At 40.2% G+C, this 20,718-nt stretch overlaps 1 long non-coding RNA gene across 1 annotated transcript in view; it reads left to right on the top strand.

Moving 5' to 3' along the window:
* Positions 1–446: 446 nt before the first annotated feature.
* The window catches only part of LOC127684548 (uncharacterized), a 48,579-nt gene continuing 28,307 nt past the window's right edge, over positions 447–20,718 (top strand). The window contains exons 1-2 of the long non-coding RNA XR_007977747.1: positions 447–578; positions 4,114–4,343. This is a non-coding gene — a long non-coding RNA (uncharacterized LOC127684548). The remainder of the gene's footprint in view (positions 579–4,113; positions 4,344–20,718) is intronic.

The raw sequence follows: 20,718 nt of genomic DNA, 5'->3' as shown, positions 1-20,718 counted from the left end.
CTGCAGCCTGCTTCCTTTCTGGGGCCACTTGGATCAACTCCGCAGCAGGGCTGGTTTGGGCAGATCTTTGTCTTCAGGAACGAGGCCTTCCTTTTGCCTGGAGGCCTTGAAATGGGTCAAAACAATATATTAATTATATGAACTCCAAGGCCAAAACGTTCTCTGTATAGGGTCCTTTCTCAAGTTTTTCCTGCTACAACTATCCAACAGATCCTTTCAGAGAATCTGCAGTAAAAGTAAGCCAAAACTCAGAATGAAACTTTGTTAATAAAATGCCAGCGCTATAGATAGCCTCAAAGTTTTATATCCCCCTCTTTCTCTTGTAAAATCATCACAAAAGAATTGGAATCTAAGCTTTAATCCCCTTACAGATTTAAAGCTCAAGAAGATAAGACCGGAAGGAATTCAAATCTGAAATGTGGTTCTGCTGCTCTCACTTACAGGCTGCAAGTTGCTGGTCTGCACCTTCCCGAGGTTGCCATCCAGTCCCTGCAGCCTGAGCTGGCTTTTCCTGGGACGAGTGTGGTTCGTGAGGGGCTACAGAAAACACATTGTTCTACATTGGGTTTCTTATGAATGTAAGTAGTTAAAGGTTTTAAAGACTGGTATTTCCAACTGGTGAGCCACACCTACCACTTTACCACACCTACCACTTCAGAAAAGAAGCCAAACCACAAACTCTGAAGCAATTATTTAAAAAAATTACATTCTCATACTGTGGGGCTGAGTGTGTGTCTAAGACTCTGTGTGTCCAAATGTAATGTCCACCTAGGGGAAAGGCTGGGCATGTGCTGGCACGGCTGACATAGTAATGTCTAATATCCCAAGTCCTAATCCTGCAAAGCAAAGAGGCCCTTGCAGATGCCATCACATATTTTAAGATGGGGGGGGGGCATCTTTTAAATCATTCAGTAACCCCACTATAATCATGGGAGACGTTCTGAAAGGAAAGTCAGAAGGTCTGAGCAAGAAAGAGAGTGGCAATGTCATGTCATTGTTTGGGGATGGACAGAGGGACCGAAAGCCAAGGAACACAGGTGGCTGCTAGAAGCTGGACAATGTCAGCAAATGGATTTTCCCTCAGAGGCGGCAGGGCAGAAAGCATGTAACTGTGCCCAAGCCTTGATTTCAGACCAGTAGGTGGCACATTTTGGACTTTTAGTCTTAGTAACTGTAGGAGAATAAATGTACTGCGTTTGTGGTCATTTCTGACAGTGAAGACTAGTACAGAGGGTTAAGAGCTGAGATTCCAGAGGAAAACCAGCCCCCTCTAGTCTCAGCTTGACCGTGTGTGGCCCTGAGGCCCACCAGCAGAGGCTGAACTACTTGCAATGTGCTACACGGCATCACTCAGCTATTGGCGGCCAAGCCTTCACTTGAAATTGAGTTCTAAAGCCCAGGTTTATCCTCAGCTTCACATAGTTGGAAACTGTTATTCTCATGCATGCCTTGGCCGAGTCTGATTTTCAGAGTCCCTCAGCTACCATATTGTTCGAGCCAAATGGTCCTTCAGCTTTCCTGAGACTTATGTTTTTGCTTTGGGCCATGAAATTTTGCTTTAGGCTGTCACAGGTCATAAAACAAGCAAACAGAAAGCCTCCACATATTTAAAAATAACTATGTATAAATAGCCATAGAGGGCTAGCTGTAATCATTCATCAGGATGAAAATATCAGAGACCATAAAGCTTAATGTTTTTCCCAAGATATATATATCAACCTTATGAACCAACAAGCATCTACAATCAACTGAGATAAAAATACATCTATCCCATACATGTAAAAATTTAATAAGTCCTAAACCCCTCAAAGTCTTTAAAGTGTTTATTTTACTAACCCAGCCTGGGCATTTGTCTTATTTCTCAAAGTTCTCCCAAAATGTACCACATGTTAGGCTATTCTAAGGCAAATCCTTTCAAATTTCTGGTTCAAATTCAATTGAAATATAAGACAAGAGAGTAAGGCAAATACACACCCAACAGAGCTGACCTCAAAGAGGTGGTTTACATGTGCTGTCACGGGGAAAGTGAGTGGGTTATAGGGAGGGGTCAGAAGCCTCATGATATTGCCATTCTGCCACATGGAAGAAAACAGCCTTGGGTGTCTGTATAAAGTCTAAACTTGATTTTGTATTTTGTGAATTATTCCGATTAATCAGGTACCATGGCAGAGATATGCTTGTGATTTCCTATAACACAATATCCAATCTCATGTCCCCTTGACCCACTGACCGCATTTGCTTGATCCAATTGAAATGCTCTCAGTAGGCTTAAAGAAGTAGTTCTATGATTCCATCCATAGGCTGGTTATTTTAACCTATGACATGAGTAACCTATTAACACAAGGAGTAATAATTTAGGCATCATTATATTATTAACATGACTAATAGATACCTGGAAGGTCCCTTGGAGTTGGCACTGTGTTGAGTACAGGATTTGTAGAACATGTATCAGCTACAAGTTAAAAATGGAATGAAACCCAATCCTAAAACTCATTTCTAAGGTGTGTTTGAATATTATTATATAGAGTTTTCTATATATCCTAGCTGACATTCATTTAGTTACACAGTGAAGACACTAACTAAAATGTGGAAATCAATTACTGCAGAAATCATCACTTGAAGTTTAGTGTGAGTGATTCAAATAATCAGCTTATCAAACTCAGGGATCCCAGCACTGGTGAAGATGGAGCTGTCATGGCCTTGCACCCACGGACTTCCTCTGTTTTCTGCTCACTAGGAAAAGCATGGACCTCTGCTTTACTGTTGTGCGTTTCAACCCTGGTCATATTTTCATTGTCAGCTGCAGCCAGAGAGTCCGTTCCTGATTCAGTGCCATGGCCCATACATACCCTCTAGTAATATGTGAAAGTTATTTATGGTATTCTGATGTATCTATAACTCCTTGGTTTACATCAGTTCTGCATGGGCTGAACTCAAGAGTAACTAAAGCTACTTTATTGTCAACATAAACCTAATATGTTGATCTTCAGAGGTTTGGATAGCTTAAGAGAATCCCATCACCACCACTGAAAATGCTGTCTTTTCAGTGTCTTTGGATCAACAGATATCCAAATGGGAGCTGTCTCTCCATAGTTTCCAGGAGAATTCCAATGAAAATGTTAACTTATTTAAAACATTTAAAGTTCATTGCAGAATTGTTTTCAAACTGAAAATTCTATTTTAAATATGAGGATACTATATGAGATCTGCAGAACCTTTAAAATACTTTCAGGTTTTATCTGTGATTACTTATTTTTTTTTTTTTTTTTTTTTTTTTTTTTTTTTGCCAGAAGGCTTGCTAGTGATAGAGGTTCCTTGAGAAAATGGTTTTTGGTACATCAAGGAAGGATACTTTTGATCACCTGATCTGATGTGTAGCATACTTAGGTATCATTTCTTGGAAAACCTTTTTTCAAGATTGTTCTCAGATTCTAACAAAAGAGGTATTTATAAACAGTGCTACAAAGATAAGCATACTGTTTGAAATCAAGGACATCAAAATTCCATTGTTACTGCTGACAGTGTTGCTTTGCAGTAAAGTGGACATGGTCTTGTGAGACATTGCTCTCTGCCCTGAACTAATATGACTTCTGACCATCCACACTCATTTCTTGTAATTTGTAGTTAGTTGTATGTGGACTAAATGATATCAAGTGCTTCTTCCATCTTTGTCGGGTTCTCTCTCTCTCTCTCTCTCTCTCTCTCTGTCTCTCATACAGGCACATGCACACATGTGCTTGCATGCTCATGCACACACAGACACACTCAACACACACACACAGTCGAGAGATAAAGCTACTTGGGAATTACTTTCTCTAGAGATGGAAACATGATGTCTCAGCTCAGCCTCTGGAGATAGGGGGTAAAGTGGGAAGAAATGATGCTAAGACTAGGTAACTTGACAAGATATGGGAAATACCCCCATAGAAGGTCAGACAACTGTCCATAAAACAATATCAAATGAGACTATGAACCAATCTGTACAAATTTACCAACTCTGCTCCCATGGCCCGATCTGGCATGTAAGCTTTGGCTACTGGAGATTCTTACAACCCAAATTGTGGCAATGAGATTGCAACTGTTACACCTGTGTTGATCCACCTGATGATCCAGGTCCAGCACAAGTCAGAAGTCAGAAAAGCTTGAAATGGACAATGTTCGTGGAAAAAAATCCTGGCCAAGCAGAGAAGAACCACAGCTTGGAAGCAGGCACAGGAGGCTGAAATCAAACCAAGGAAGACAACGCAGTAGAGCATTGAAGAAAAGCTTGACTTGATGTGTGCACAGGCATCCCGTCCTCACCCCTGGGACTACACTGGGATCTCTGCTCTACAGCCCTGTTGGTATGTGGGGTTCCTTAGTTACTTGTGACCGTGTGCCTGTGAATTGTGTGGGCTTTAGTAGGATCTCTCTCCTCCATTCAGTAGGTAATAATATTCCTCCAACTGTGACAATTATAAATTAAATGTCTGTAGAAGTTAACAAAATGTCTCTTAGAAACAATGGCTCCAACCTACAAAGAATATTTCTCAGCCAAAGACTGATACCTATCTCTATTGGTCAGTGGGGTCACTCTCTTGATCGGGATTGGCTCAGGAATGTGCACAGAACAGCTATGGTCATGCAATAAAGTCTCCTGCTGTCATCCTCAATAGAATGTGAACCCTCACAATTTCATTAATTTTAAACTGAGACTTTTATCACTCCCTGTCACCATTTTGGTGTTCCATATACCTGTTTCCTTTCAGAGGAGTTTGATGTCACGTGGTCTAAGAAGAAAAACCAAGTTCAAGGAAGAGAGTACCATCCAGGAAAGTCTTCCTCAGTTATTTTTCTAAACTGACTCTCAGGTTCCCCGAGCTCATGTAACGGCTGCCCCCAAGTGTGCTGGAGGGCATGGTAAAGTCCAAAACGGGGCTCTGCACTGCAGAAGCGTAGCTGCACCCCCTGTCTCAAAGAGTGGTGCTTAATAAGGCACCAGAAAACAATATGTGGAAGAGCTAGAATTTAATATGTGGTTTTGTTTAGGAAGAGCAGTGGAAGTGTTTCCTGTAAGAAGACCTGATGGTATCAGAGGCTGCGAGTGAGTGTGTATAGATCACAGGGCTGGAGACAGGGTGGATTTATTTTTATTGTGAGGAAATCCAGTGCAAGCAAAACTGGCTTTTCTTAGCTGAGGGATCCAGGAGCTATCAGGTAAGAGATAGCATGGTAGCATTTTGACCATTTGCCTTCTATGTTTTCTCTCTGTTTGTACTGGGATTTTTGAGGTTGAGTGTTCTTTAGTTAGGAAACTGCATTCTTTCGATTTAAGCAGGAATTCGAAATTTTGTCTGGGTTATCTGACATTTTAGTTACCTTTTCCCTACTGATTATCACTCACACACAGAGATTGTAAAATTACATGTGGGGAAATAACACAGCTCTTTGATTAATTTCCGAGCCTTCTTTATTTGAGTATCATCAGTATATTCTGACACTCTTTGTATGTTTAGAATTTACTTTTTAATCATCAAATGCCTGGATTTTCATTTTATATTAATTTTTGCTACTAGTACAGAGAGAAAGAGAGATGATTCAAGAGGGGGAGAGAGAGAACAAGAAAGAGAGAGAGAGAGAGAGAGAGAGAGAGAGAGAGAGAGCGCAATGAATAAAAGTTTGCTTTCAGTGTCTTAAAAAGCTTAACTTGGTTATTCAGGAATGATCTCAATTTTGTTTTGCACATATTTTTCTCAGAATTTTGTCCAGCATTTTAAGGCAAGATTAACTCTTCTGTGGCTAAAAGCTCATTTTCATTCCATTGTCCTCAGCCTGGGCTGAGAGGACTAATCTATCCAGCACTCAACACTAATTTTCACTTCTGTTCTGCTTGGTTCTGCCTTTGAAACATGTGAGCAAAGTGTGTAATGAGGACCAGTAGGATCAGCTGCCTGTGTACCCAGGTAGCCTTCTAGGAAGCCTTCCTGATGCTATACCCAAACACCGGAACCTCCCTCAAAATCTCAAAGAGATTCACAAGTCATATTGATTTCTCTGTTTCTTTTCACTAACTACTCAGCAGAATATGCTGTGCTGATCAAATCCAGTGGGCTGGGTAAGATTTTAGACTGGTTACTTACTTGTACAGGGTATCTTGGAAACTAAAGAGATTTAAAGTTCATCCTTCAGCTCAGCAATGTCTTGAAGAGTCACCAGTGGTGATGGCTGGCATGACCTCCCCATTCTCAGCAGCAAACGTAAGAATTGGGTTGAACTCCTGACATCGTAAATTCAAGGTCGCAGTAAAGGTGAAGTGTTTTCCAAAATCTCAGGCAAAAGGTACATAATGGAAGTAACCACTTTAGTCATATGTGAAGAGCAAAATAGACTCATCTTCCTTCTCAGCTCTTAGGATGTTAAATAAACTCCCTCCAGTTCTTAGATGTAAGAAAAGTGGCATTCTGTACTTGGGCACAGAGATCCTTTATACAATGATATAAATATCCTGACATATGGAGCGTTATTTAAAATGTTATTGAAAAGATACTAATTATTTGATATTAAGGTTATACTGTCTTAAAATGTTATTTTTCAAGCCTAATTATAGATAATAAAACATGGCAATAGAGATTATTAAGTTTATATTATTATAATAAAGATAGGAAGCTATTTGGCCATGAACTATGACTATGCCTATGCCTTGGGAATGAAGAAAGAAGTGGGTAGTAGGAGTTCTGGTTAGTCATTGTCAACTTGGCATAAGCTGGAGAAACACTGGAAGATGGAACCTCAACTGAGGGGTTCCTCAACCAGACTTGACTGTGGGCATATCCATGTAGGAGATATTTTCTTGATCATTGATTGATCTGAGAGGGCCCAGCCCACTGTGGGTGATACCACCCACTGTGGGCAGGTGGTCCTGGGTGATATAAAAAAGCCGGTTGAGCCAGGCATGAAGTGCAAAGCAGTAAGCACTGCTCCTCCCTGGTTTCTGCTTCATTCCTGTCCCCAGGTTCCTGCCTTAGCTTCCCGAGATAATGGACTATACCCTGTAGGCCAAATTATCTCATTCCACTGAAGGCTAGTCAATGTTTCCTAGAATATTAGGTGTCCTGGCACGATTGCTTTATTTGGTAAGAGTGAGCTAAATCACATTCAAAATGACTGTATGAGCAGAACAGAAAACCTTTCAGTTTATATGTAGAAGTGTTACAGTCATTGCTAAATTAACTTCTTTCTGCTTCTTATACTTGTCTTCTACAAGATAGCAGGCTTGTTTGGTGTTGCTTGGTTAAAAAAATGTGGAAAACTACAGGCTGATTCCTTAATCCAATATGGCTACAGCTGAAGTATGTGGATATAACGTGGGACTTATCAATTACTGGTAAAGAAGGGCTCATTTGATGTAGCCTACTCAGCTCTAGATAGAAAGTCACAGGAAGATGTTCATATTAATGAGTCGGCTGTCTCAGATCTCTTCCTAATGTTTTTCATAGGATGGGTATTTACATATGGTTTATAGAACATGAGTTGTTTTACAAAAGTATACTTTGTGATACAACAACTGAAATACAGAAAATTGAAAGTATATTGGATCTTAATATGCTAGCCATATTACTGATCTGTGCAATGGTGGGAATACTAATTGGCCAGTCCTACCACAATGCAACATATGGAAAACATCATCATGAGGAAAAGCTGGAAGTGACAGATAAGATAGGAACTTCATGAAAATTGTAGGGGAGTTTTCCATACAGTGAATGGTTAAAAACAAAACAAAACTGTAAATAGTACAGTGAAGTAGTCCCTTTACTGAGATAAGAAGGGAAGTTTGCTTATGGAAGTCGTAGTGCATAAATTATCATAAAATAATTGAATGAGATGATTCGCTGTTAGATCCAAGGTTGTGACAACATATGTGGAATGGTGTAGCCTGTCACCCACTGAGAACTGGGAGGTGTTTCAGGTAGAGTGGCGTGAGTTTCATATTCTTAGGTTGTACAGTTTGGCTGGGCACCATTTCCTGGACTCAGCTGTGGTTTCTTATAGATGAAATGGCACCCAGCAAACTTGATATTGCATTGCATTCCAAATGCTCCTCAGTATTGTGAATTGTCAAAATAAGCACTTGTAATAGAATCGAGGAAGGGGAAATGCGTGATTATAGAGAGTTTCTATCTGTTCTCACTTAGGGTGAATCTGTATTTGATAACATCATGCCTTGCTATATTTTTGGACCTAATAATTGCAGAATTGAAGCTTGTATCTCAGGACAGGAATTTCCCACTTAGGTTCCAACATTCCTCCTCTCCTGTGCAAAACCTCAGCACTGAGGTCATCTAATCCCTTGCTTTTATATTTTCCTCTGTAGCCCAATACTGTCTCCTCTCTGGTCTTTTGACCACAGTATAAAAGGAGATATTTGTTTTGGCTCCTTTGCTCCCTTTATTTATTTTTACTGGTGATGGGTCATGCTGGTAAGAAGTGGAATGCAGAAAACAGAAGCAAAGGATCTCTAGGCTTTGATATGATAAAGGGTTTGATCTTACCCATTTTCACTAGGTTTAAAAACACCTTCTTGTTGCAACTCTCATATAATTCTCTAATTAGTTTAAAAATTAAAAAAATGTTTAAATTGCCCTTTGATATTACATTTTTCTTTTCTTTCTTTTTTTCTTTCCTTTTTGTCTTTTTATTTGTTCACTTGCTTGTTTTTTTGGTTTTTATTTTTGCTTTTGTTTATTTTGAGACAGGCTCTCTCTCTATAGCCTTGGTTATTCTGGAACTCACTATGTAGACCAGGCTGTCATGGAACTCACAGAGATTTGCCTGCCTCTGCCTCCTGAGTGCTGGGATTAAAGGTATGCAACACTACATACAGCTATGACTCATTTCTTTTAATAAATAAACTTTCTCACATGCATCTAGAGTGGGTAAGAGGTACCACATTCTGGTGACTCTCAATTCCAGGAGGATATTAAAATCCATACTTGGGGAAAGTTTCTAAATTACTCAAAAAAAAACCACCATTGACAACACTTTACCCTTGTCTCCACCACCCCACCAAAGACCAATACAAGAAAGTAAATGAGTTGACTATGGTAATGATTTCATCTGCACTCTTATGTGAGGACAGCACCACAGAGCATAGCCATTCATTTATATTTACTGATGACCAACTGTGTGTCAATCACATAAAAACCAGTGGTTATTGAAACAATCTAGCGTGAAAAGATGCAATCTTCTAGCATCTGAAGGATGTGTAGAGATGTACTGGGAGAGGACTGGAGTAGCATTAACCCCATAGAATGAAGAAGAAGGAGACTTATGTGGAAGTTTTCAGAGGGAACGTGTGCTGGTGGTCAGGGCTGTTCTCACTTGGCCCTCCTGTCTGAATGTGAGTCAGTGGTCACTCAGTGGCTGGGTAGGGGATAACCAAGTACAGTGCTTCTGCTACCTTTCCCCTCTTGCAACTATTCCAGTGGCTGCTCTCATCCTTAACTTCACCCCTCAGGCTTTCCCTCTTCTGCTCCATCCATTTTAGGTTTCCTCTGTGTTCATTCCATAAACAGTAGAATCCTCAATGACTCTCCAGAAAACCTTGGCTACTCTGAGGAAGAGAAGATGTGGAGGAGTTCAAGGGAGGTCCTAAAGGTTTGGGTTCTGGTTTTCATATTCATACTAAGCCACCCTAGTAACCCAGTATGGCCTCTCTCTTTGTGGCTTTAGTGTCCTCACCTATAAGGTGTGAGATTAGGCTGACGGGTCTCTATTCCTTCTTTAGGCTGAAAGGACATATTACAAATGCTTTTAAAGTCAAAGACCTTAGCTTTGATATATCAGGCTGGTTGTTATTTATTTAAATTATACTCCTTAAACAGCCATTGCCAGGACATTATGCCATTTGAGAAATACACTATATACATATATATCTCCTGCCTCAGCCTTCAAAGTGTTGGGATTAATGTATCATCATACTTTGGCTAACATATAAATTCTATTTGTACATAGATTTAGGCAAAATTGGAGTTCTCTCTTTCTATATACTAAGATAAATATAGATATATCCATACAGACTTAACTTCAGTCAACTTTCATAGTTCTAGAAACCTTGTATACTATAGTCAAAGAGTAAAATGCCAACAGTCATTATATATTATGGAACCCCAATGAAATTGCATGTGATTGTGGTAAACTCAAGATAAGAAAGATTTGCTCTTCTGAACTTGTGCTGATAAGTTTATTAAGGAATATTTTATTCAACTAAATTAAAATAAAAACTAATAGCAAAATACATCAAACAGATATTTGTCAGATATTCTTCTTACTAGGCAAGCAATCTGTAGTCGCCATATTGGAAGACCACTTGGTGTGTGTCGTTGGCTAGATGTGCAGATGTGTGCAGAATCAGCAATTTGGTTTCCAGTATAGACTCAGCAGAAGTGAATGATCGCAAACAGATCAAATTGGAAACTAACCAAAGATCTTTCAACAGCTGAACAGTAAAGAAAATATTATCTGTTCGTATAGTTAATTACAGAGTAATTAATAGGACAACACGAATGAAGATTCCCCACCCCTTAGCCTACAACAACATGAAAGAAATTCATAAATTCTGAAATTTTATTATTATTCTGAGTAACTTTTTTTTTTTAAAAAAATGACACTTACATGTAATTGAAACCTGTTTATATTATTAAAAACCAGAATAGTGTTTATCCATAGAAAGTACGAGAGGATATCCTGGGATAGTGTCTAATTTCTTCAGCTATTTATTAGTGGGATTTGTATGTTTCATTTGTAGGTATGTGTCTAGCATCACATGTCATCTATGATTAAGCTATTTTCTCTGTGTTCATTATTTTTCAACAGTCATTTTAGTAGCTTTTTTCCCCATGTGCTAGTTTACTCAACTTGTACAATAACTGCAGGCGATAAGAAGGGCGGGATAACTTTCTCCCAGTTACCAAGAAGTGAACCTGACTCAAAGTTTTGTGCAAAGCCTTTGGGCTAATTAGTCATAGATCAGGTAAGAGAAGGCTGTCCTTTATAGGCAGATCGCTCTGATGTCTAATCCTAAGTTGTAGAGTTTCTAGTAACAAAATGGTAGTCATCTTGCTGTGAAATTTTCTGGGGCAGTGGTATGTGTATGTGTGCCTGTGCCTTTGTGTGTGTGTGTGTGTGTGTGTGTGTGTGTGTGTGTGTGTGTGAGAGAGAGAGAGAGAGAGAGAGAGAGAGAGATCCTTGCCTGGAACACGTGCATTCTCTCCTCAGAAGGAAACAGAGATGTGCCCTGATTCAAATGCCCTTGGTGCTGCCAAAATACCTGTGGAAAATTGTGTAACCATGTCCCTCCGGGGCTTAGAAGTGAATGAGTCACACTCTCAGTTCTCAGACATAGTGCCCAGGAAAACAGGAAAGCTCACTTTGGCAGAAATCCATGTATGTGACCTTGGATAAATCATTGAGATTGTTTAGGGGCAATAGTCTGAGAGACCAATAGGGTAAGATTCCCTCACTTAGAACCATATGTATATTTCTCCTGTAGTGTACCTTTGTGAGCTCCCTATGGTTTGTTCCCTTGCACACATGCAACCCTATTTCATTATTTTTAGAGGCATTGGACTGTATTTAAACTTGCCAGGTCCCTTTGGGTCACTTAAGATCAGATTTTATTGTTTACATATGAAATTCAGCATGGCCAGTTTTCTGCCTATCTTTAGTTAAGAAAGAAGAGGATCAACTGAGTTATGTAAGTAATCAGAAGTGATATGCAATTTCTTAATCATGCTTCCTCACAAAATGTGCTATAGATGAGCTAGGATGTGGTACAGTGATTGCTAAGCATGGCACAGGGCCATGAGTTCAATCCCCAAAGTGCAAAAAAAAAAAAAAAAAAAAAAAAAAACCCAACTTTTCTTGTCAACATAAAATTCCAGTTATTTATGATGTGGGGAGAAAAAGAGGATAAGAAGTCCGGAAATGGAATTTGTAATTACTTGGATAATAACTCTGAACCTTCTTTGGAAAAAGTATGTAGAATGTAAAATGTTCTGATTTAGGGCTCGACTGTAATGTCAAGGTCATCCAATCATCCAATGAGCTCAGAAGGAATCTGAGAAAAATAAAGAGATAAACAGAAGCAGATGTTTGGAAACACTTGAATATTGCTAGGGAAATTGTATGGTTAGAAATAAAAATGTCTGTGTTGTATCCTCCACCCTGATAAGGCTATGGTATCAGGCATTTAAGAGGCTGCTCAACAGCTTTTCAGAATACAGTCATGGTTCCATGTTCTCTATATAACTAAATTCCATCATGAGGTGTATTTTGAAGTGAAGTCATTGTTAGTCATTGATAGAAGGAACTCTCCTGTCATAATTTCTATCAATCAAGACCTGTATTTAAAATTAACACAAGAGCATTTTGATGGCAACGAGATAACATTAAAAATATTTTGTTTTTCAGTTAGTCAGCACATCCTTTGAAAGAAACTTCTCTTGTCTTTAGTTGGTACAATGGCAAGAAGTAGAAAAGTCCCATTTTGTATTTAATTGTCAAAGTTTTTATGTACTATTTGCATAATTCCGTGGAGGATATAGATCCCTAAGGATCAAACCACAAAAGAGCAAAAGCACAATGTGAGGTAAGATCTTCCGAAGCCCTCAGAGGGAAGGCCAGCCAAGTGTTATGTGAGGGTGGCAAAGGAGAGTTGGTTTCAATATGGGATTCGGGAATCTTGAGAAGGGAGGTAATTCGTGAGAAAGGTTCAAAACTGGGTAGGGTAGTAATACTTATTTGACATTTTGCTCTTTAAGTTCCTGTTTGTTTTGTTGAGTTAACGTCAAAAGCTCTGTTCTTCACAATAGAAAAAGCAGAGAAACCATGATCATCTCCATCTGTTTACAAAGTCTGCACTGATCTAGCTTTGGAATACTTGCCTTCTGCTTATCAAGGACTCAGATAAACTAACCCTTCCCCCAAATTGCACTTCCTTCCTCTGTGAAGCCCTGCCCACTTTAAGGAGTTGCTTTGAAACTTTCAGGAAATGGTTACTATGAACTGTTTATTTCAGAGCCTAAAATATATTAAAGGGACATTAAGCATTTTTTAAGTGTTGTTGTTGGCCATGAAAATAACTTTGAATGTATTTATATTGAAGGGTTTAGTTCCCTTAGGTTTTTAGGACAGAGTTTTACTCTGTTCAGGTTGCCTTACATTTAACACTAGGGTTTCTGCATTCCAGGTTAGTGCCACTGGACTGCCTCGGTATCCCCATTATAAGCTGAGCACAACCAGATAGACAGACCTGTCAATAGTTTTTGATCACCTTGGAATCTCCAAGGTGAAGGAAAGCTACCAGGCAGCCTACAATCGGTCTTGACAGATCTTCCTTTTAGGGAAAAAGCTTACAAGAGAAGTCAGTCACTGGCACATTAAAACTATACTTGTTTTGATGTTTTCAAAACCAGAATTGGACCCACAACAAAGAAGCAAACAGAACCCCACCAAAACAGAACAAACAAAAAATAAGGATCCAATAGTACAGACTATTGTGGTAGCTCTCTCTTCTGCTTTCCTTTCTGTTGCTTTGATGAAACACTCTGACCAAAAGCAATCACTTTATGCTTTCGGATCCATCCAGGAGGGAAGTCAAGGCAGAAATTCAAATAAGTGCTTGGAGTAGGAACCATAGAGAAGGGTGACTTCCTGGCTTGCTCTCTGGCTCCCTCCCGGCTCAGCCTCAGTCAGCCTTCTTATATATAGGCCAGGACCACTGATGGAGTTGGTTAGTTGTTTGTTGTTTTATCAACTTGACACAAGCTCTGTCATTTGAGAAGAGGGAACCTCTGCTGAGGAATTGCCTCTATCAGATGAGCCTGTAGGCGAGTCTGTGAGGCATTTTCTGCCTTGGTGATTGATGTGGGAGGGAGGACCCAGTCACTGCGGGTGCTGCCCATAGTGGGCTGGGTCTTCTTGCATCAATTAATAATGAAGACAGTCCTTCACAAACATGACCACAAGCTAATATGATCACAGCAGTTCCTCGACAGGATGTTTTCCTTTCAGATGATTTGAGGCTGCTGCATCAAGTTGAAGATTAAAGCTAGCTAGAGCACTCTCTTCAGTAAATTTCTACTTTTTATAAATACAGTTTAGGATAGTTGGGCAATATCTAGTACAAAGCATGCAGTTGTTGGTGTTACTAACAAACCACTTTTGCGCATCATGTCATACTTTGTTTACACTTCTGTAGGCAGAATTGTAAGCCACAGACAATTCTGTGAGACAGTTAGTTGGTCTTTAGAGATTAGAATTGTATAACTTGTGAAGCTCAAGAACACTCTCCAGATGGCCAACTGGTAAGAATTACCAGATTAATTATAGAATGAGGGTTGGGAAGGGCTGGGGAGGGTGAGAATCAAACACAAAGACTTAAACCAATTTCCTCTAAATATGTGTGTAAGTCAAATACATCATCTTGCTTTACCCATTTTTTCCCAGCCTTTGTCTTCATGGTAAGCATCCAACAAACACTTATTGCTAAATGAATAAGTGGTTTCATGAACAAACCATGAGGTTCGAGAGCGGTTCCATGTTTGTTTGTCATCTGAGAGTGTGTTTTAAAGACAACACATAGAAACCAAGAGGCTGCTCATGCAAATTGTAGGGAATGTGGAAGCAGTACTCATGGAATTGCAGAATAGGAGCTCTTGGTAGCCCAGAACCACAGTGGCAGTCAAAGCATGCCAATTGCAGGAGCCAGGCAGGAGTACAAAGTTAACTGAAGCCTGTGTGTCAAGCAGTCTGGGGAGTCTGGAAGCCAGACCACCCAGGATGGCATGTTCTGACCATCCTGGGAAGGCACCATTCACCTGAGTTCGGTATGCTCATCCTGTCTCAGGCTTTCAGATCAGGTTATATAGCCTGGCAACCCGTTTTAGTTATTTGTTTGTTGTTTTATCAGCTTGACACAAGCTCTGTCATCTGAGAAGAGGGAACCTCTGCTGAGGAATTGCCTCTATCAGATGTGCCTGTAGGTGAGTCTGTGAGGCATTTTCTGCCTTGGTGATTGATGTGGGAGGACCTAGTCTGCTGTGGGTGATGCCGGCCCCGGGCAGGTGGCTCTGGGTTGTATAAGAAAGCAAGCTGAGGAAGCCATGGAGACTAGCAGTGTTTTTCTTTGGTCTCTGTTTCTGTTCCTGCCTTGAGTTCCTGCCCTAACTTCCCTTCATGGGAGACTGTAAGCTATCAAATGAAACAAACCCTTTCCTTCACAAGGTTCATTTGGTTTGGTGTTTATCACAGCAACAGATCACTCTGGGAATAAGACTGCACCTAGGGTGTGTTGCCTGCAAGCACAGGAGAAGGAGGGCCAGGGCCAGGGCACCCTGGTTTCTTCCCACAAGAATCCTCTTGGACTTCTGTCAGTATGTGACCTTCGCACTTTCCAACAAGTAAGAGCTGGTAATCATCTTGTTTATAGCTTTTCTTAGAGTTTTATAGAATAATTGGAGTCAGTTAATAGGCTCACAGTATACATGGCAAGGGAGACCTTTCACTCCCCCACCCCCCAATATCTGGCAAGATCACTCAAGCAGCCAGCTAGTTTCTTGGGGGATCCCCCTAATCCTTTAACCGGAAGCAGGCTTTCATGACAGGGCTCTTTGGAGAGGATTTAATTCACTCTGACTTGATTACTCTAACACATTGCCTCTCACTGTGGTTCTAGCCATTCCTTCATATCACACACACACACACACACACACACACACACACACACAGTTTCTGCAACCCCAGAAAATTCACTTAAAGAGCTAAAACTTCACTGGATCACCTAAAAGTAATTTGCTGGTATCTTCCTAATTACAGCATCAAGACAATGAGCACAACATGACACAGATTCTTCTGCCTGACTATATACCTGTGTTGCACTGAGGAAAACAACACACTAGGCTAAGGGCAGGTGGCACTGCTATGATACTTGAGTGTAGGATCTCAGGATCTTCTCTGAAGCTACTGCCACATGGAACCTCCTTGATTCTCTGACCTGCAGGTATATAGCAAACATGGAGTTAGTAGATCTGGGTTGAAACCCTCCACTATCTCATGAAGCAAAGCAAAGTGAAGTGAAGCGAAGCAAAAGATTCTGTTATTAAGGGCTGGGGAAATGGCTCCGTCCCTAGTACTCACATATAAAATCTAGTCATGACTGCGCCAGCCTCAAACGCTATCTCTGGAGTGAGGGACAAAGGAGACAAATAGAGTCTAAGTTCTTCTCTGCTGGCCAGTCAACCTGAAATAGCTTCTGATTCAGTGAGAGACCCTGTCTCAAGGCAATAAACAGAGAGAGAGAGAGAGAGACAGACAGAGAGGGGAGGGGAAGGGGAGAGGAGGGGAAGGGAGGGGAGGGGGACAGAGAGGGAGAGAGAGGGGGGGGGAGAGAGAGAGAGAGAGAGAGAGAGAGAGAGAGAGACAGAGACAGGGAAAGGGAGAGGGATGGGGAGGGGGAGAGGGGAGGGAGAGGGAGGGGGGAGAGAGAGAGACAGAGACAGGGAGAGTGACAGGGAGAGGGGAAGGGAGAGGGAGAGAGATACAGAGAGACAGAGAGGAAGCCAGATAGAGAGACAGGGACACACAGAGAGACACAGAGAAAGCTATCTGACATTCTGCTCTGTCCTGTGCATAGGCTTACAAGAACATGGGCATCCCCACCCTCACACTCACATGAATGTACAGCACAATACATCACACACACATACACACACATTATGACTTTAGAAGATAGACTATGTGAGAAAATGAATGATTCACGAAATACCATAAGCCATTGAAATCAATAAAGTATATCTATATACAAAGACAGAAGGGTATCTGCAAGATATTGTTTAGTGAAAAAATAAAGCAATATATATGATGCAATTATAGTTTAATAATAATATGTGCAATGTATATGCCGTATACACTGTATGAGATCAGTTAGACTGTACACCCTGCTTTTGGCTTGGTTTATCCTTGAGGGTATGAATGGAGACTAGGTAAAGGGACGTTTTTATCTATTAGTCCCATTTTCACTTTTATAATGAAATGTTCCAAAAGTGAAAGGACAAAGTCATAGCAAGTACCAGTATTTGGAGAAATGTTTATTAAATACATTCTTGGTGAATGGGTTTTAGAATAATTTCCTTACAGAATGTTATAATTTTGCATAACATTTAATTCTGATTTATATATCAGGTCTGATAGACTTCGTAACATGTGTGTTTTATTCTACATTCTGAGTTGGGAACAGAAACACATTTTATAAACTGGGACGTAGAAGCTCTGAAAAGGTGGCAAAGTTATTGTACTCAAGGTCACACATAAATTGTGCCAGAGCAAATTTCCCATTGAATGCTGTTATCTTTCATCAGAAGTTTTCAAGGCCTTTCCCGGGGCCACTCTCCTTTCCAATATTCCATGCATATTGTGGTTTTCAAGTAAAAAATATGATAATACAGAAACTGCATAAACCAATGCCTGCAAACATTAGATGTAAAGTTTACTTATGTTTACCATGTATTTTTCTTTTTTAATTTTTATCTTTATTTTATGTATGTGTATGTCTGTATGCCATGCATACAGGTATTTACAGAGGCCAGGAAAATGGTCCCTTAGATCTGGAGTTGCAGAAGATTGTGGCTTTCCCCCAATACTTGCTCATACCTGGATTGTGGTTCTTTGCAAAAGCAGCATATACTCTTAACTGCAAAGCCATCTCTCTAGAGAATCATTCTAATAGCGAGGCATTGGGAACTTCTTTACCACACCAAGGCTTTGGTTTACTTTTCTGAGTTGTGGGGTTTCTTTTAAGTTTAGTTTTTCTTCCCTATGCCATTTACTCAGAAAAGATTCAGTGGCTCTCAGCTCACCTCCAACTTCAAAAAGCAATCTGCCTTCCAGAGCCCTTCTTTCACAACAGACTCCTTTTCCCTTCATTTTATACAAAGATTGGGCTAACAGGACCAACCAATCATCCTATGAGGCCTGAGAAGCTAACCTCATCCCTAAAGGAAAATTCTCTTGCCATAATGTCTCAATTAGCATAATGTTTGTGGTCTGGCTTTGCAAGCAGAAATTTGAGTCCATAGATGCTCAAATTTAAGCACACAAGCAAACTGTAGGTCTTCGGGATGGGTGCAGAAAGAGGTCAATTCAGCAAAGGACTCTGCAAACAAATCCGCTCATGTGGGCAATGCAGGGAAATGGGACTGGGAAGTTCTGGCTGTAGAGAGTTCACTGGGCAGGTGATGCAGATTTCCAAAGCAATGGAGTTGAGGAGAGATCGGTCCTGAGGAAAGTATTTGTTTATACGTTTAGTCTTTCATTACAGATAGGTATCAAGATGGATGGGCAGATGGAGAGAGATAACAGGTAGGAGGGCAAAGAGATAAGTTGATAGATGAATGATAGCTAGCTAGATAAATAGGTTATAGCTGGATGGACAGATAGATGATAGATATATTATCAGTGAATACTATGATATATGTATGATGACTGTCCAATTATAGTTAGATATCTCGATTAATAGATAAAAAAATGGGTAGATATTTGAAAGATGGATAGGTGACATATATATATATATATATATATATATATATATATATATATATATGCTCATCACTCAGTACTATCTGATTAATGTATAAAGATGACTACTGCATATATCACATATATAGTTCTTGTCTTTCTGGAAGGTTTCCATATAAAGATTGAGCAGCCAAACAATTTACAAAACTAATTACAGTGCTTGGGAGGTAGCCTAGTCAGTAAAACTGCTTGTCAGCCAGTCTAGCCCTGTTGAGCCACAGGCCAACGAGAAACCCAGTCTTACAAAACAAAACAAAACAAAACAAAACAAAACAAAACAAAACAAAACAAAACAAGACAGATCCCCAAACAGGATGGATGGCCCCTTTGGAATGACACCTGACGTTGACCTCTGGCTTCTACAGACTCATGTAGACACATACACATGCACCCTCCCTTACAAACTACTTACAGATTGTATTAATTAGGAAACAAACATTGTGTTGCAAGATTAATAACAGGAGGCCAGGAGTAACGTGACGAGATAAATGGCAAGCCCCGTTGCACAGTCCAGCCCCAAGACTGAGTATGCAGCAGCTCTGCCCTCTGCCAGACTTTGCTATTGAGCTCACGAAAGGCTGGGGGTCAGGTGCGATGTTGAAAAGTTTCTCCAGTGAAGAACAGTTCCAGGCTTGCTGTGAGTGAACTGGCTGCATGCTGTGGCTTCCTGTTACTGAGGAAAGACAATTATTTTCTCTTCTCTTCGGTGACCCCTCTGTTCTGACCTACTTGCAATGAGGCAAGATGAGTTCCCTTAGCACTGTGTAGTTGTAGGATTTGATGAGCATCAGGCACCTGCTTGGGGCTGCTAAGACTGTGCTCAAAGAAAGAAAAAAAAATCAGAGGCTTACCAGGGAGGACAAAGGAGGCTTTCATAGCTGCACCCCCCCCCCCACAAGGACCAGAGCTGAATGGTGGCATAGAGCTTCTTGCTTAAGCTTTTCTGACACTGAACTTGCTGGAATTGTTTTGGTACAGGTCTACTTTGTGGCTGAGAGTTCAGTATATTTAAGTATCCTTTTGAAATCTAGGAAGCCCTACACAGAGTTCTGACCTCTTCTTTTACACACACACACACACACACACACACACACACACACACACACACACACACACACACACACACACCAAATTTCTCCATCAAGAGAGAACAACCAGCAAAAGGGTATATATTTAACATTCCTCAAGGCAGAGTTTCCCTGGCCATACTAGTTAACTGCATGAGCTTTTCCAGATGTGAGACATTCACTTCATGGGAAGTAACAAAGAATTTGTGAATTAAGGAAATTACCAAGTTTCTATGCTATTTTCCCCCTGCAATGTTATATATTATAAACAGAATGTTGAGGTCAATCAGCAAAATTTGTTAGAAAATGCACTCTTAAAATTGTTTTACATAATGAAAATCAGATTTATTGGCAAAACTAAGGCAGCTGTTTTATATTTATAACAAGATAGATTGAGTTTACACATTTCAGGCTCTGTATGGAGTCATTAAAAACAGGGTAAGCAGTCATCTTTAGACTGAATAGCATATCCCAAAAGCTTCAGTAAATAGGGTACAACATACAATAAAGCATGTATCATACACTTACAAAATTATTTTCACTATGATAGTATTTTCATAAAGCCCTGCCTGGCTTTGTCAAAAACAAAGTCTGTTCTGGCTATGATTCACTTTCTTGCTTAGTCCTTTCGGCCTGATGTGTTTATAGCACCATTTAGTCTTGATATGAATTATATACTAGCCTATGTATTGACAGTCCTCATGGTCCGTTTTGAAGTCCGTTTTGTGGTCCTTTGGCATCTTTACACAACCACCCCCAACTTCCAGGTCCTATGCCACTAAGGTGTCCCTTCTCTTTTGCCCAAAGGCATATGATTTCTTTGGAATGATTTCATCAGAGGGTTACATAACCACAGGGGTCAGGACTTCTTTAGTATCTCTAAGTGAACACTAAAGTCCTAGGAAAAAGTCTGAGGTTTATGCCCTTTGGGTGAAGTGGTGGATTTATTTTTATTCTAGACCATTTTCAAGACTCTCTGAAATGTATGTACATCTTACATCCTCTCTGTTCCTTCAGACTGAGCTCTAAAAATTTGGCCTCT

This window comes from Apodemus sylvaticus, chromosome 5, assembly GCF_947179515.1.
Source record: "Apodemus sylvaticus chromosome 5, mApoSyl1.1, whole genome shotgun sequence".
NCBI classification, from domain to species: domain Eukaryota; kingdom Metazoa; phylum Chordata; class Mammalia; order Rodentia; family Muridae; genus Apodemus; species Apodemus sylvaticus.
Note: the sequence above shows the minus strand (reverse complement) of the source record. Positions and strands in the feature narration are given on the sequence as shown.